Raw genomic sequence first — 17,500 nt, 5'->3', positions numbered from 1 at the left:
AGAGAGAGAGGGGAGAGAGAGAGAGAGAGAGAGAGAGAGAGAGAGAGAGAGAGAGCCATGTCAGTTTCGGTGACATCTACCTCTAATATGCCGGAAACTGGGACGACGTTTATATACCCCCCCCCCTTTTTCCTCGTTCAGAACGTCATAAACTGGGAAGTACAAGCAGTAACGACAAAGGCACAAACAAGGTTTTAGAGAGCTGTGGTGAACACTCGAGTCACATTGACCTCGATTATACATTGTGTTCCGACGCGGTGGGACTTATCAGTTCGGGGGTAAAAATACGCTTGAATATCATCTTAATGCATGCTTATTTGTCATGCCTTTGGCGAAAAAAATACCCATCCATCTTAAATAAAAGTCGAGACATTTCCAATTAAAGAAGGTGGGGGTCTCCTGGTTTCAGAGGTAAAATTAGCGAGAAAATGGCGCCAAAGTTTGGTGACATCCAAAGCTTGAGAATTCTTGGAAACTGAAAATGTATATTTTTTTCGGTAAAATCCACAAATAATCATGTGTTTTTAAATGAACATTAAGGATGTTGAGCCAAAACAAGAAAATGCAATAAAAATTGCCTGAACGGCCATAAAAATAGTGATTTCTTCGATGTTATTATTTAGACGACCGGCTGATTTCAACGCGATGCCTCACATATCATTATTCTTCTTCCCTGGTGTCCGAAGTGCAGCCGTTACACTGCTCGCTGTCGCAAGCAGGAGACCTCAATTCGATTGCCGAGTGGGAGAAACGTACTTTGTCCAGTTTCTCGGTCTTTATGCTGGAATGTTGTATCCACGGCTTGGTCGGAAGCCCGCCTCCTAAAAGATCTAAAGTGCGCCAGTTGAGGCGTAAAAACACCTACTAAAATCTTCTTTTCTTTTTTAGTTTCTTTCCGAAAGTCACCTAGAATGCTATTCTCAACACTCGGGTTGTCGGCTCAGTACAGCACTACGAGAAAATAGTTCGCCAACTGTTTTTATGTGGTTGTAAGTGGGAGCCTTATGGCACCTGCAACACAACCAGGTCGTTTAAGTGCCGAAGGCTAGTGGTTTTAGTTTTAGTAAGAGTTTTACGGCACTTACAACACAATCATGGCGTGTAAATGCGGCAGACTAGAGCTTTTTACTAGAGTGTAACTTACAAACCCTAAAGCAGGAGAGTTAAAAGACACTAAATGTATTGTTTGAGAGGAACGAAAGAACAAACCACACCACAGCACCCGCTAACCACTCACCAGTAGGTGAGTTGTAGACAATGAAAATAAGAGAAGCACGACTAAATAAATGTGTTGTGTAGAAGCGATAGGCTACTCTGATTTTAATTAATTTTTTGGGGGGGCGCTCGCAACTGTATAAGCCCATATGACCGCGCCGGACACATTAGGCATTTTCAGTTTGTTAGGAATTATTTTTCCAGTTTTGTCTGGATGGCGGCTACTCTTATCGCTTTTACAACCACCAAAAGATCTTTAACCTGCACAATTTGCACACAGGACCTCCGTGATTTTTTGTCACCCTTATCCGAGAAGGTCAGATCTTAGATCTTACCTACCCGTTAAGATCAGGCGAAAGCAGACGACGGAACATGATTAGAGAGCAATGACGGTGAAAGGAGAAAATAATATTTTTGACAAAAAAATTTCCGTCGCTGCTAGGTTTCGAATCCTGGCCCTATTGAATGACTGGCGAACACCCTACCTCTAAGACAAGTTTAAGATTTCTGGAAACCCCCAAAATCTGGGTTAGGGGCTTGTCCTTAAAAGCGACCATTGTTTTGTTCGTGAGTTGTGTGCTGTGAAAATCAGAAAGGACAAGCCCCTAACCCAGATTTTGGGGGTTTCCAGAAATCTTAAACTACACCAAAAGTGGGCATTGCCCTACCAAAAGGAGAAGTTTGGTTTCATTGGTGTGTATATTTGTTTTGTTATAGAGAAAACTCTCCTTGTCTTTGAAAGAAACTGAACAAGGGTCCAAAAACGTTACCTACGGTTTTCTCAAAACGGCATTTTTCGGGATAGCCCCCTTGTGCTTAAAAGCGATCAATTGGCCACTTGTTTTGTCGTGAGGCGGGACAGGTTACCTCGTACAGGAGAAAAGTAGGACAAAAACGGTTGACATTTAATGTTTTAATTTAATAGCGTCACCGCGCAAGGAGCCTGTTAAGTTATTCATGAAATTCTGACGGACGAAACAACACGAAGGAAATCACACAAGCGATCTGAGCTTGTGCCGGATTATAAAAAAATTAACTAAGCTGGCTTAATGCTCTATGGGACAACGGTTTTGGGGATAGAAGTAAGCAAGTTAGTAAGTTTATTCAGTGTGTAAGGCTCACCTCACATCCTATAAAACACTTTGTTTTTTTGTTAAATAGAGTTTCCATAATGAAAAAGTACAGATTGTGCACATATCTCTTATAATGGGTCAAACATTGTGCGTATTTCTGTCGCTGGACCGAGTCAGACAGGGAGGCATTAACAATTTTCTTTGATGGGCAAAATTTGGACAATAAAAAATAAAGTGTAATTCATCTTCAATCTCACGTTACACCTCTCACAAAAGGGTGAATTGATTCGAAAATTAATTCTTGGTTTGAGCCGAAAAGCCTTCTCATTCGAGAAACAATCCACTGAGCTTTTCAGGCTCGTGGGGTAGAGCTGTAAAAAAGAACTATGGAAAGTCATTATAGGGAGAACAAAGGGCAACATACTCTTTATTCACGTGGACCCCTCGTTTCCTGTTGGTTGTTGAGGTTTTAGCTTAATTTTCAGAATAAACTTTTGCTGCGTACGTGCCTGCTCGCGAGAGCCCGTTTGTGTGTGTGTGTGTGTGTGTGTGTGTGTGTGTGTGTGTGTGTGTGTGTGTGTGTGTGTGTGTGAATGTGTGTGCGCGTGTGCGTGTATGCGCTCGCGTGTATGGGTGTACATGTGTATGTGTGTATTTGTGCATATGAGTGTATTTGTGAGCATGTGCAAATTTGTATGTACGTGTGTATTTGTGCGCCTATGTATTCGTGACTTCCAATATTGTTATTGCCCTTATGTACGTTAAGCCTCTGTAAATCGCGCAGATCTCTTTGTCTTATAAACAGCCTCATATTAAAGTAAGGCTTCGACACGTTCTGTCCTTGCACTCATCTGAAAGCTTGAAATAATAATTACTCGTAACTCTAAGAGCTGACACATTGAAGATTAATCACATACAAGTGCTATGAAGATAAGCCAGGTTGCTAAAAGGTTGCTCGTTTCTCTTTGATTAAGTAAACACACAGTCTAGCACAACAGAAGTTTTACCATTGAAACAGCGACGTCCCCGACATAAATTGTAAACTATTAATTAAAATTTACCTGTGGCAAAATTCAGCAGCATGCTGTTTGGAAATATCTTAATATTTACACACTTGAGGCAAAAGCTGGTAAGCTTTCTCACATTAAAGGTTTCCTGGGATCTACCTATCAAACGGAACAACGCCTGTTAAAGGATACTACATTCTTCCTGTCCTGTCCGTATCATCCAGGGCGAGGTAGGTGTATGTATGTTTGAGACGATGGCCTTAAGGATGGGTGCCCATCACGCTACGTGTCTTTACCAATTTGATGAGCGCACGATACTAAACTATCTAGTGTTGTGTGCACACGAAACAGTTTGTAAAGTGATTGGCGTACTAACCTTTCATCTTTTTATTGCCGTGGATACATTATTTTAATGGTAGGCTACTTTCTATGATGAAAGTCACAGGATGTAATTTTTAAAAATGTATACATTTTTTACACTTTTGGGGGGCGGAAAAGGGGGGGGGGATGAGAACACAACAGTGCACACGAAACTGATGCCTGATTGTAAGGCGCACATGATTCTAATATCTGAAGATGTGTTCAAGTTAATTTTTTTCAAAATCTAGAGTAGATATCTAGAGATCTAGTTGTTTGTACACACTTTTGATACGATTTATATCACTGCAGGAGTGGTGGCCCGCCTCCAACCCGGGCTGTGATGGATGCAACATCCGAACAGAAAGACCAAGATACTCGATAAAAATTCTCTTCCCACGTGACTCGAACTCATGCTCTGTGCGTGCGACGGTGAAGCACCTAGACGCTGGCCATATATTCGTGGACAGACTATAATATAATAGTAAGCTTATCTCCAAACATGTCAAAAATCGCATTTCAACTTTCAAAGAAGACTGAATGGGACGTTTCCTGTTGACATTTCACCTGAACAGACGGAGGCCGATAACGTACCTTAAGAAGAGCTCCATACTTGTCCAATTCGTAGGACCCGCATGATCGGGTCACCGCGGAAAATTACCTCTTTAAAGCCGGCACGTCTACTGATCAGATGCCGCATTCTTTGTTTGTTCGCAATATTTTCCTCATTCACCATCAATATGTACTTTACTGAACTTGCCTAAAACTGTATCCCCATAATAAATCAAATCTTCATTCAAGCTTATAGATTGAAACCCATCTTTTTAAGGCAAAATGGTAACGTATGTAGGTCAATATTTTCAACTAAACTCGCTGCCACAAAATAACGAATACGCCTACAACTGATGGTGTCTCAAGATCAGTGTGCAGAAGTCAAACAAAACTCACCAAGGACAAACTTTGGTATCTACGATTTCATTCGAAACAGATTTCTGACGGCACCCTTTACACGAGCACCACAACAACTTAGTTTGTTTTGGTAAGTGTTCTATTTTACGGCGCTTGCAACTGCATAACGTCAGATGAGCGCGCGCGGTGTGTGTGTGTGTGTGTGTGTGTGTGTGTGTGTGTGTGTGTGTAGGTGTGTGATAGGAATTAATTTAGGATTTTGCCTGGGTGGCGGCCAAAGCCTACTCTTATCGATTTTAAGCCACCAAGGGATCTTTAGCGTGCCCAACTTGCACACGGGACCTCCGAGATTATTCGCCCTTATCCGAGAAGGCTAAGTGTTAAACCTTACTTCCCAAAGATTAGGTGCGAGGCTGAAAGACAACAATGACTAGGAGCCAAGGAGTAGGAGTAGACAGGCTGCAGTAAGAGTCAGGAGCCCAGAGAAGGGGGCAAACAGGGGGGGGGGCAGAAAGTGGAGGCGAAAACAGATGACAAAACATGGTTAGAGAGCAGGAAAAGAGGTGAAAGGAGAAAATTTTAGAGAGAAGAAAATTTCCCTTCGCTGTCATGTTTAGAACCTCGGACCTATTGAATGAGAGGCGAACATCGTAACCTCTAGACCACAGGAACCCCCCATAGTAACTTTATGTCATAAGGTTATATAAACAGCTGAATAGAGGATTTCCTTGCCATATATATATATATATATATATATATATATATATATATATCGTGCTTCACATTCCGTGGACTCTGTTCATCGCGTGGTGTTGATGGAAACAGGAACACTTGATACAATCTTGATACAATGCACGAAGTTATTTGTGTATTTTGTAAACCCTCTAGTATTTGTTGCCCACTTTTGGCTGACATCAAAGAAAAATGTGCCTGAACCTTAGTTTGCAGTGACCATCGTTAATACACTTTTAGATTTCAGTAGAAGTCATCCAACCTTTAGACCCTCATGCAAAGACTTGGGAAGATTAAACTGTTTTTCTTGCCGAAAGTAAATAGTATCTTCGCTGGTGAGTACACTTGCCTAATTTCAGTTTTTGTAAAACTATGAACACGTTGTACTAGTTGTAGAATTATTTTATTTATTGAACATCATTTCTACTTCTCTATGCGTAGAAAGTGCTTATATGATTTTTAATACGTGTTTTTACGCCCCTATCAACACACTTTGGAGCACTAAGGAGGCAGGCTTCCTACACTACTTGTCAGGGTCATTCCGGGCTGAGACGGATACATCGTCCGGTCCTATCAGAAAGACCGAGATATGACCTACGCCTTAAGCCTTAACAATTTTCTCCCCACGCGGGAATCGAATACAGGTCTCCTGCTTGTGACAGCGAAGTTGATTTTGCCGCTGCACCACAGACGCCGATGTGTTTTTAAGCTTGGGGTGGGGGGGGGGGGGGGAGGGGGTGTTATAAAGGCGTAAAACACATGATACATATCGCTTCGATTTTGCGTACTTTCTCCTATGGCTGGAGGTTCTCAAACCTACCCCCCCCCCCCAACCCCGATATTCTACGGACTGCTTTAAACCAACATTCTTGATTAATAAATGGCTCACCTTTGTTGCAATAAATCTGAGGCATCATGGTGAAATAGGGCGCTCGTCAAAATAATGTAATGAAATCGAAGAATTCGACATTTTTTCCCCGCCCGCGAGGTAAATTTTATCGATTTGTTAAATTTTTGTTTCGTGTGTTTAAAATATTTTATGTCCATTTTAAGAACACATGCCAATGTGAAGTTTATTGAAAAACGGCACAAAAATATCGTTTTTCGGAGGCTCTTACTTAGGAATACTCCAAACTCTGTTGGCTATTTTCTCACTAATGTTACCACAAGCACAAGGCGACCTCCACCTCCTTCAATTGCAAATATCTCCAGCTCTACTCTAGATAAACGGGTGTTGTTGTTTTTTATAATTTTTTATTTTTATCAAAACCAAGAAGGCAGTACATGTGTACTTAGTACAGGGCCAAAAGAAATTTCTTTTTTTAAAACCGGACCAAGATTTTTTTTTAAAAAGGTCTCTGGCCTATTTATTATGAGGACCGTGCAAAATTACGTGCTCATTGGCAAATTAATAATTAATGAGATGGAATTTTTTAAGCGCAGACCGACGAAAGAGAACAAGCGTTAACAGTGTGGGTACATTTATGCTTCTCAGACGAATTAGTGGGAGCTGCCGGTGGGTAACTTTGGGTTTCTTTCGCGTCATGAATCTCAGAACTGGATCACCTCTGCTTGACTTCTTTTTTGTACTTTGACCCAAGAAAAGTTAGATAACATTGACCTGTTGTTTTTATATTTATGCGCTTCTGGAAGGAAAGCTCAATCGATGTCTAACTAAAAATCCTTAACCTTTGTTAAACAAAATGTCTCTCTCTCTCTCTCTCTCTCTCTCTCTCTCTCTCTCTCTCTCTCTCTCTGTCTCTCTCTCTTTTTCTTTCTTTCTGTCTCTCTCGCCCTCTTTTTAAATATTTCTTTGTCTTTTTGTGTTTCTCTAATCCCTTATTCTCTCCATCTGTATCTCTCTCGCCTCTCTCTCTTTCCTTCCCCCTCTCTTCCTCCCTCCCATCCCCTCCCTGTCCATGTCCCTCTTTCTCCACCCCCTCTCCCCTCTCTCTTTATCCAGTGTGTGTTTTTCGAGTGTGTACCTATATAGATTTAGTCTGTGTGTAGGTCTACGCGAGTGTGTATGCGTATATCATAGTGGGTGTAGGTCAATGTGAATATGAGAAATGAAACTGGCTGAGCATACAAAAAAAAAAAAAAAAAAAAAAAAAAAAACCAATAACAAAAAAGAAATGAGAAATATTTATATGCCAATGTGACCAAGGTGAACGAACAAAGACACAATATTCAACTTATTCAATTTCCCAGAAATAATAGTTTACCTGTCAATGTCTGATAATGACCAATATATCTGCAAGACGCTAAATATACAAAGGCTTGTAAAAGAAGGAATTTTTCATTTTTTACTGGTATGGTAGTCAATTAGTCCACATTTAGATCCAATTTCTTAACCTCAAAATCAAAGTGATGTTGGAAGGGACACGGCTGGAATGAAGTTCGCCTACGTGCTGGTCTACACACAATACATACAGTAAAACATTTTACATTTCAAGAAGACTGTCTTGTCATAAACAGGGACGGAAAAGTGCGGACAGTGATTATAATAAATAAAAACATCTCAAGCCCCGAGCATTAGATTTTGGTCGTTCCAAACGCAAAATTGTGGGCCTTCTGAAGAGGACGACATCTCATCTGAAGTTTTTTGAGGACACTTTAACGGTTTGAAGGTACGGGAGCAATGTACTGCTGCAGCTGACAAACAGCATTGCCCTCCCTGGGGCTGAGTCGAGAGGGCACTTAGAATACTATTAGCCCCTCTCTCTCTCTGTGGCACTTGAGTGTTGGGAAAGAGTGTACAGTTGAGATAGTGAAGACTCGTGAAACACAAACCTTGCTCGATAGTAGAGTCAAAACTTTAGTTTTAGTTTAAGTTTCAGTAAGAGTTTTACAACACTTGCAACATAATTAAGTTATATTATGAAGGACGAAGATTAGAGGTGTTACGAGATAGTAAAAAACGCAACACGAAGGAGGAGCGATAAGGGCGGTAGATGTTTGATAGGTAATGAAGAGTGAACCACACCAGAGCACCCGTCAACCACCCACCCATAGTTTGAACTTTGAAATTTCATATTGGCTATAGCATGATTGATGAAATAACACTGTGGATGGACACACGGCTCACGGGTTGTTGGCATGACGACGACAACAACAACGACAACAACAATAACAATAACAACAACAGCTGCAAAGCAGTAATGAAGACAACTAGAACAGTAACTACGAAGACAGCAACATTAGCAGCAGCAGCAAAAAAAACTACAACAACAAAAAGCAACAAAAACAACAACAAAAACAACAATAACAACAACAACAACAACCATACACACCTGGCTTTTCAGAACTTAATAATAATAATAATAATAATAATAATGATAATAATAATAATAATAATAATAATGATAATAATAATAATAATAATAATAATAATAATAATAATAATAATAATAATAGCTAGCATTAGTATAGCGCCAATCCCCGCCCAACAGCAAGCTCTATGCGCTTCACAATCTATACTATTACCCCAGCAGACCTGAGATCATTTTGAAACAAACTCAACTTCCTGGGAAGCATACAGTGCAAGCAACCATCTATAGGGGATAAAACACCAACGTACTGACAAGATCTTTCGCTGTCTATGGCCGGGTACCCATTTCCAATTTGGTGAAGTGAGGAAAATTCGTCTGAAGTGCCTTTCCCAAAGACTCAACGTCGGGCCCGCGGCTCGAACACCCTACCCTCAAACGTCACGATTACGAGTCCGGTAAGCCTAACCACTAGGCCACCGACGCCACTTCAAAACATAACGAACAGGACGATAGCTCATCCGCCACAAAATATATCATCTGCTGTTTTAGAAAGTGTTTTTGTGAAACCATCCCTTTCGATGTCCTCACAAAAATGGAGAGTGCACAGTTTCCACTCTTGGTGTCCAATCTCACGCTGCCTTTGTGAAACGTTGCTCGCACATACAACAACACACGTCAGTGCTTGTCATCACAAGACAGGCGCGTGGAAACAACAAACAACAGACATGAGAAATCCCCAGATTATGTCTCTATTCCATGCAGCAGATTTGGACAGCCCTTATTCATATAATCCTCCAAAGAAGACAACCCGAGACTGCGCCCCAATTCAACGTTATAGAACATAGATCACAGTGCTATTTCAAACCTCTCATTTATCGTCAGCAAGTAATAACAATATGTCAGGCATCGTTGTGAAATCAGGCGCTCGTCAAAATTTAAAAAATCGAAAATACCAGCATTTTGCAGCCGGTTTGGACAATTTTATCGAATTTGTGGGTGCTCAACACCTTTTATACCCATTGAAAAACACATTTCTCTGAGGGTTTTTATTGAAAAACGTTGATTAAAGGCATAAAAATGTAAATGTGTAGTTTCCAAGGACGTTCAAGCTATGGGGGAAGTCACCAAACTTTGACGGCCATTTTCACATTTTCAGGTTAATTCTACCTCTGAAACCAGATAACCACAGCCTCCTCCAATCACAACTATCTCGACTTCTGTTCAAGATAGATGGACATTTCGTTTTCATCGAAAGATTGAACAAGCCTTAAAATGGTACCTGTACCTCCACATAACTTAAAACTGACGAGCGCCTGATTCCACCGCGTTGTGAAACAATTGTGAACGCTGTGAAAGCAATACTGTACAGGCTTAAGTACTTTGTATCTAGGTCTAGAATCGTGACAGAACGGATCAGTCTGGCTCAATTGTAGAAATATAAGATGTTGTAGCCCTTACTAGTACATATTATGCTGGGATGAACATTCCAATCGATTATTGACCCCATGCGTATTTATTCAGCATAATAAGTTACGTGTATGGAAATCAGAAGGTGTGTCCTTGAGCAAGACACGGTAACTTTAGCTTTTTAAAAAAATCTAATAAACATACAAACAAAACAATAGAACGCTGCACAGTCCAATGGCATATTTTATTGTGTTTTTCTTTTTGGGCAAGTGTTTAACGGCGCTCGAAACTGTATAAGGTCATATGAGTGCGTGGGACACATTAAACATTTTCAGTCGGTAGGACATTTTGAATATTGCCCGGGTGGCGGCCGAAGCCAACTCTTATCAATTTTGGACCGCCAAGGGATCTTTAACATACAAAACTTACACACGGGACATCCGAGAATTTTCGCCCTTGTCCGAGAATGACGTTTGTGAAATTCTTTCGCATTTGTGTCAAATTGCATATTTGGTATTCCTCGAATGCATATATTTTGTGTGTAGATCATATTTATTTTACCAGCGTTTGCCATTGTAACCTGGCGCCGGTAAAATAAATTCGAGAAAAACTTATTGAACCAATAACGAGCATTGATGATAGGCTCACACCGGTAAAGTGAAAGACAACAGATGAACTAAAAGGTGCACTGAATGGAGACCAAGAACCGGAAAAAGATCAGACCAAGAAGAAGACAAGAATGAAGGTGGCAAGATGTCATCAGTGAGCAGACGGATACAATGTGGACACGGAAAACAGCTGATGAAACAAAAGAGCGCTGGTCGTTGTTGGAGAGCTACATCCTGCAGTGGACAGACAAAGCCTTGGAAGAAAGAAAGGTCATAGGGACAGGGTTGGTGACAAATGATACGGAAGTCGACAAAAATGATAATGTTTTAGTTTTAGTTGAGATTTTACAGCGCTCGCAACTGCATAAGGCCATATGAGCGCCAGAAGATTAGAGGTGTTACAAGAGAGTAACAAACATAAAAAAGAAGGAGGGGGAGATAAGGACGATAGATGTTTGATAGGAAAGAAGGAGTAAACCACACCAGAGCACCCGCCAACCACCCACTGATAATGTTTATTGCATTTATCAAGTGCATACCCTCGGTCCCCAGTATAATGCTTTATGCGATTTACATGAATTATCATCCCAGTAGACCCTAGAACACTCAGAACCGTTCTCGGCTTCTCGGGAAGCATACAGTGCAAACAGCGGATTGAACGCACCCAAACACTAATAATCTGGCAAGATCTTTCCTTGTCTACATCTGGGTAACCATTCCCACCTGGTCGAAGTGAGGAAAATTCGTGTAAAGTGCCTTTCCCAAGGACACAACGTTGGGCTCCTGACGAGATTTGAACCCACGACCATACAGTTGCTAGTCCAAGAGCCTAACCACGAGGTCAACAACGCCACTGGAACTGCCTATAGTTAAATTATATTTCAACTTACCATACATATGACGAAAGGGAAAAGAAACAAAAAGCTTTAAGACCAGATGAAGTCTTCGTTGAAGTAGTCAAGTCCCAACGAGTACATAGACTGCATTTCCACTTGTCTGAATGCGAAAGATGAAAAACTCAAGTACTTCAAGTAGCACACTACGTTATATCATATCTGCCCGATGCACGGGTAATCGGGCGGCTTTATATGACGATAAGAACCGGGACAGCAAAGCGTCAAATTACGGGTCACAGGGACCCAATTCGGAAATTAAATGTTCGCAGAAGCACGCACTCGTAGTCGTACAACAATAACAATTTATGTAGAGTTAGTGTGTCCGCAAAACTCGAATGACCACAAGTCGTCATAGACCGACATCTAAATCCGTTTTCTCCTTCTGTGATATCCTTGTTTGTTACTGAATGATGTATTTGCAAGCCCAAATTGTTCTTTTCAATCAATCAAACAAACAAACAAACAAACAAACAAACACACCTGACGACACACATAATGTCCGTCATGATACCTTTTGAAACGAATATTCCTGCATATAGCTCTGTTTTTGTGTAAGTAAAACAATATCCTGTTTGCCTCATGCACTTTTCTTGTTTTTGTTAATGGTACTCTCTGACATGCTTTGCCCCGAGTGGTTTTTTCCGGAGCTTTGGGTTTTCCTTCTATTAGATTTGCAAGAGTTTTCTTTTTTTTCTGCTTCGTTCATTTTTTTTCCTATTCAGGAAGCCTTCAATGTTCTCCCGAATGACCATGTTTGAGCACACACCCAGGTTGCTTTTTTTCTCAAGCTCATTTAGTCAAAAATGCGCAGTCATACAAGGACGTAAACTAAAACTATAATATAACATATATATTTTTAAAAAATACTTTTTTGTTGTAATATTTATATATTTTTGTTTTGCTTTGTTCTCTTTTGTTATTTGTGAGCTTTTTCGTGTCTTTTTTCCCATTGTCTCATTCTAGAAAGTCAAAATTTATCAACACGTGACGTCTGTTTTTACCGCTGTCGGCTGAAAGTGTTAAACATTTGCCTCTGATGTGGATCAGCTGTCTTTTTTCTCTCTTTATAAACTGTTTTCAGATGGCGTCGGTGGCCAAGTGGTTAGGCTCTCGGACTCGTTACCGTAAGGTCGAGGGTTCAAATCCAATCAGGGCCAAGACGTTCTATCTTTGAGAAAAGCACTTCACACAAATGTTCCTCCCTTCGCCCAGGTGGGAAAGAGTACCCAGTGAAAGATCGTGCCAGTATGTTAGTGTTCGAGCACGTTCAATCCGTAGCTTGCACTAGGCTTTCTGGAAACAAAGAATGTTTCTAGGTGCACCAGGGTTTGCTTGGATAACAATAATAGTAAAGTGCAAAGAGCATGCTGTAGGGCGTGGATGCACTTTTTAAATGCAATTATTATTATTATTATTATTATTATTATTATTATTATCATTATTATTATTATTATTATTATTATTATTATTATTATTATTATTATTATTATTATAAAAAGTTCCTTAATTTCCTAAAGTTCCTTAATTTCCTACTCTAGTTGACTTTCCTGTTTCCCAAGACCCGACGATGTTCCCTCCCTGGGTATCTCGCAGTATGGGTGGGGGGGGGGGGGGGGGGGGTAGTGTTTTACGGCGCTCGCAACTGCATAAGGTCATATGAGGGCGCGGGACATATTTTTAAAAATTTCAGTTGGTGGGAAATTTGGAATTTTGCCCGGGTGGCAGCCGAAACCAACTCTTATCGATTTTGGACCACCAAGGGATCTTTGACGAACGCAACTTGCACTCAGGACCTCCGAGCTTTCTCGACCTTGTCCCAGAAGACTAGGCGTTGATCTTTCCTACCATAAGACCAGGAGTGTGGCTGAAAGACAGCAGGAAGAAGGAGCTAAGGTGTAGCAGTACAAAGGCTCCAGAGACAGTCAGGAGCCCACAGAAGGGGGCAAAGGAGGTGAAAGGGGGAGGGGGGGGGGGCAGAAAGTGGAGACGAAAGCAGACGACAGAGCATTGTTAGAGATCAGGAAAAGATGTGAAAGGAGAACATTTTAGAAAATATTTTTTTCCCGCTGCTATCCAGATTCGAACCCGGGACCTATTGAATGAGAGACGAACACCTTATCCTCTAGACCACGAGAGCCCCCTCTCACGGTATAAGCGACAGAAAAAAATACAGGTAGGTACGACAAACTGGTGTCAGCTCACTAATTTTCTCCCAACTACATTCATGTTCCAAAGGTCGTAACTGACGGGCAGGGATCTTCTTTATTTATGATACAGTTTTGTATATTATTTTTTAATGTTTGTATTTTTCTTCTACGATCATTCCAGAGGTGAGTGTTTGGGAGGTTCTCTGTTGTAGTTTGCTCCTTCTTTTCTATCAAACATTTATTGTCCATATTGCTCCTCCTTTTTCGTGTTTGTTGCTCTCATGTACCACATCTAATGGCACTTATAGGACCTAATTGAGTCGGAAGTGCCGTAAAACGCTGACTTAAAAAATATTCTGGAGTTTAGTGAGAGAGAGAGAGAGAGAGAGAGAGAGGGGGGGGGGAGAGAGGGGGGAAAGAGAGAGGGAGAGGGGAAGAGAGAGAGAGAGAGAGAGAGAGAGAGGGGGGGGGGGGGGGTTGCTGGTGTAGATGGTGGAAAAGTTGGACTGATCGTCATTGAACGCAGACGGCGTGACTTCCATTCCCGAGCAAAGAAGTCTATTGACTTGTAAGGTGTACCACTTATTTTCGTCTTTCTACTACGATACTATTACCCCTCAGTCTCGGTTGGCTCTACCAGACAGGATAAAACAGCCCTTCTCCTGGATGATCTAAACTCTAGTCCCCGGGGGGGGGGGGGGGGGGGGCAAAATGTGACAAATGTGATACGTGTCAGTGGAATCAGCAATTGTCTTTTAATCAGAGTAAATCAGGTAACGTTGAAACTAAATATTTGTTCTTCGATATTCTGTTATAAAGCTAGTCCTATTTTCTTTTCTTTTTCCCCCAATGTAGGTATTTCACGCCCCCTTTGACGTACGTTAGATTATTTAGGAGGCGGGCTTCCACACTGCCTGTCAAGGCCAACCCGGGCTGAGAAGGATCCAACGTCCCATCAGAAAGATAAAAAATTCTCTCCACACGGGAATCGAACTTGGGTCTTCTAAGTGTGACGGCAAAACGCCAAACCGCTATACTAGGGGCGCCGGTAGATACTCCTATGTACACTATACTGAATGATACTCAAATCTACATCCAATATCATGATATATTATGCAAGTCTGTTGTAAAACCTGAAGAACTTCCCCGGCGACCATGAAAAACAGGGATCCGATCGAAGAACAATGACTGTGTGAAACGAATACTTAATCTTAACGATATTGATCCTGGTATCGGTACTCATTGCTTTTTATGCGTTTTTACAGCATGTGTGTATCGTAATGGAATCACCATTTTTACCCTCTGCATTTAAGGCTTGGGACGGAATAGACTCAATATTGCCACCAGTCTAAGTTCGGCGCTGGCAGTGTTCTGAAACAAATTTACTGTAAGCAACATAACATTGGATAAGAATCCATTTGGAGTTTGCAGAAACACGCGATCAAATTTTGTGTGCATAATTTTTAAAAATAATTATCCCAGCTAAAAACGGATTTCATTTACGGAATCAGCGCACCAAAATAAACGTGGCTTGCGGTTAACCTGAATTGACCCGATATTCAAACTTTAGCAAACATTATTTTGAAATTGACAATTTTGAATCTGCAGTCATGTAGTGAGGTTACTCAGTGTGTATCGCATGACGTAACGTCAGAGCTCCTACACACTGCTCAGGAAAAGGGTAGTTCTAGAGCTCGCGGCAGAGACGTCGCGCGAGTCAGACAAGGAGGCCTTCTCGCCCTCAGCGGCATCCCCCCCCCCCCATATACACACCTTTTTCAAGATGTACATCAACAGTCTGAGTCCCCACCATGCTCCCCACGAGCTCGAGTATTTTAAACACACCCTGCCCCCACAATTCAGAGCAAGCTTGGAGATTTCCTACCACGACTGTCGAGATGGAACCACGTGGGTCTCGAAAAGTACTCACCCGTCCGTTGTTTTCTCTCCGCACGCAGAGTTCCAGAAGAGGTACACACAGTTCCCGTTCGTTTTCTTCACTGCCACGAGCTCTCGTACTATAACCTCTTAGGAGTCTTAGCTGCACAATCATCACTGTACAGTATGGCGAACGCGTAGAAAAACCCTGCTCTTCTCTCTATTGAGATCTATTAAAACACGTTAATGCTATGTTAGCCTCCTGGTTGTGTATTCACATTTCAAGTCAGTTAATTTTACGATTACAAAATCTTGAGACCAATAGGCCTATCGCAAGTTTGTTAAAATTATCATCACCTTTTGCCGAAAGTGAGATTTGTCCTGAAATTTCTATTTGGATAATTTGGCACGTGCATATGAGTTCGTGATTTGTCTTCATTCACAATACAGTGATAGTTTATTACATAAGACATACGAAGTTGGTTTATTGTTAATCCTTGTGCCCATAGGCATAGTGGGAAAGCTTTCAGCGTGCGAGTTCATGTTTATTCAGTTCTTCGTCTCACTCTGATAACCCTGTCAAACAAGTCGCCAACCTTTGCCCCTGTGTATGAGAGGTTGATTTAAACTGGTGTCTGTCAAACTATTTAACATAAAGGCACAACGTGGCGCTTAATTCTCACTTTCCACTTTGAAAAATATAATTTTTAAAAATGGTTCAGAGAGCTGAATGTTTTTAGATTTGAAAAACAGTTCAACAGTGCATTGACAACCGCTTTATTAGGTACGGGGTCATAGTTAGGTATACCAATTGCATTTTTATATAGAAATTAGAATGAGCTCAAAAAGCTAAAAAAAAACAAAAAAATAACAAAACCAAAACATAAATTTAGGCGATTTGACTGAATACTGATTATTGAAAATCGAGACGAAATGAAACGTATCTGGTCAAGTGAATTCTATACTGTTAGTAATCAGGCCAAGCTAAGCTGTAAAAAAAGAACTAGTAAAATTAATTGTAAAACACTAGATCTAGATCTAGTAACTGTTCCCCAGTAACAATCGCGTGAAAAGTCCCGACAGTTCCCCTGAGCAGCCTTAGTTAACTGGATGGATCAATATAAGTGTTCACATCTGTTGTGGCCGTCATGAAGACCAGACAATCACTAAAACACAGAGTCAACTCTACACACTGACAATACGATGCATGAACATACTTGTTCGAATGAATTCAATTGAATCGAGACATTGAAAGTGATTAACATGAATGGTTGGCGGATTCGGTGGTGAGGTTTTCTTCTTCAAACCTATCCTATGAAACATAATTCTTTCTTAATTTCTTCTCCTTTTTCGCAGTGTTCGTTAGTCTCTTGAAACACCTGTAATCTTCGATAAACCTACTAATATGACTTAATAGTGTCGCAAGTGCTGTGAAATTCTTACCAAACAGAAAGTAGAAAATACTTACGTATGAGAGCCAGTGCTACGTAATACAAGAACGGTCTCCAACGTGCGTGCGTTATCTCCGGTAACAACAAATGTCACGGCTCGCTGGTGGACTGCTGTGCGCTTTAACACACACACACACACATACACACACATACACACACGCACACACACACGGAGACAAGCACAGAGAAACACAGACACGATGTCTCGCAACAACGTAGGCCTACGCGTTGTTTCACCCGAAGGTTAACACGCCCCGAAAGGCTGGGGCCAAGGTCAAGAAAGAATAGGAAAAACTCTGAGTAAGCGATAATACATGCGGGGAAGGGGGGAGGGGGAGGGGCATACGTCCGTGAGAGTGAAGATAAAGACAGTTGGATGTTGGCGCTCGAACACACACACACACACACACACACACACACACACATACACACACACAAACACACACACGCATGCACACGAACGCACTCATGCATACACCCACGCACACACACCCACCCACACACACACACACACACACACACACACACACACACACACACACACACAC

General features: G+C 41.3%; 1 protein-coding gene across 1 annotated transcript in view; it reads right to left on the bottom strand.

Annotated features, from left to right (window-relative positions):
* The window catches only part of LOC106011447 (metal cation symporter ZIP14), a gene marked incomplete in the record, with an annotated part of 32,778 nt that extends 15,497 nt beyond the window's left edge, over positions 1-17,281 (bottom strand). The window contains 1 exon segment of the mRNA XM_035969132.1: positions 16,970-17,281.
* Between the last annotated feature and the right edge of the window lie 219 nt (positions 17,282-17,500).

The sequence above is a fragment of the Aplysia californica genome, unplaced genomic scaffold (assembly GCF_000002075.1).
Source record: "Aplysia californica isolate F4 #8 unplaced genomic scaffold, AplCal3.0 scaffold00118, whole genome shotgun sequence".
NCBI lineage: Eukaryota > Metazoa > Mollusca > Gastropoda > Aplysiida > Aplysiidae > Aplysia > Aplysia californica.
The sequence above is the reverse complement of the archived record's forward strand: the minus strand, read 5'-3'. Positions and strand labels throughout refer to the sequence as shown.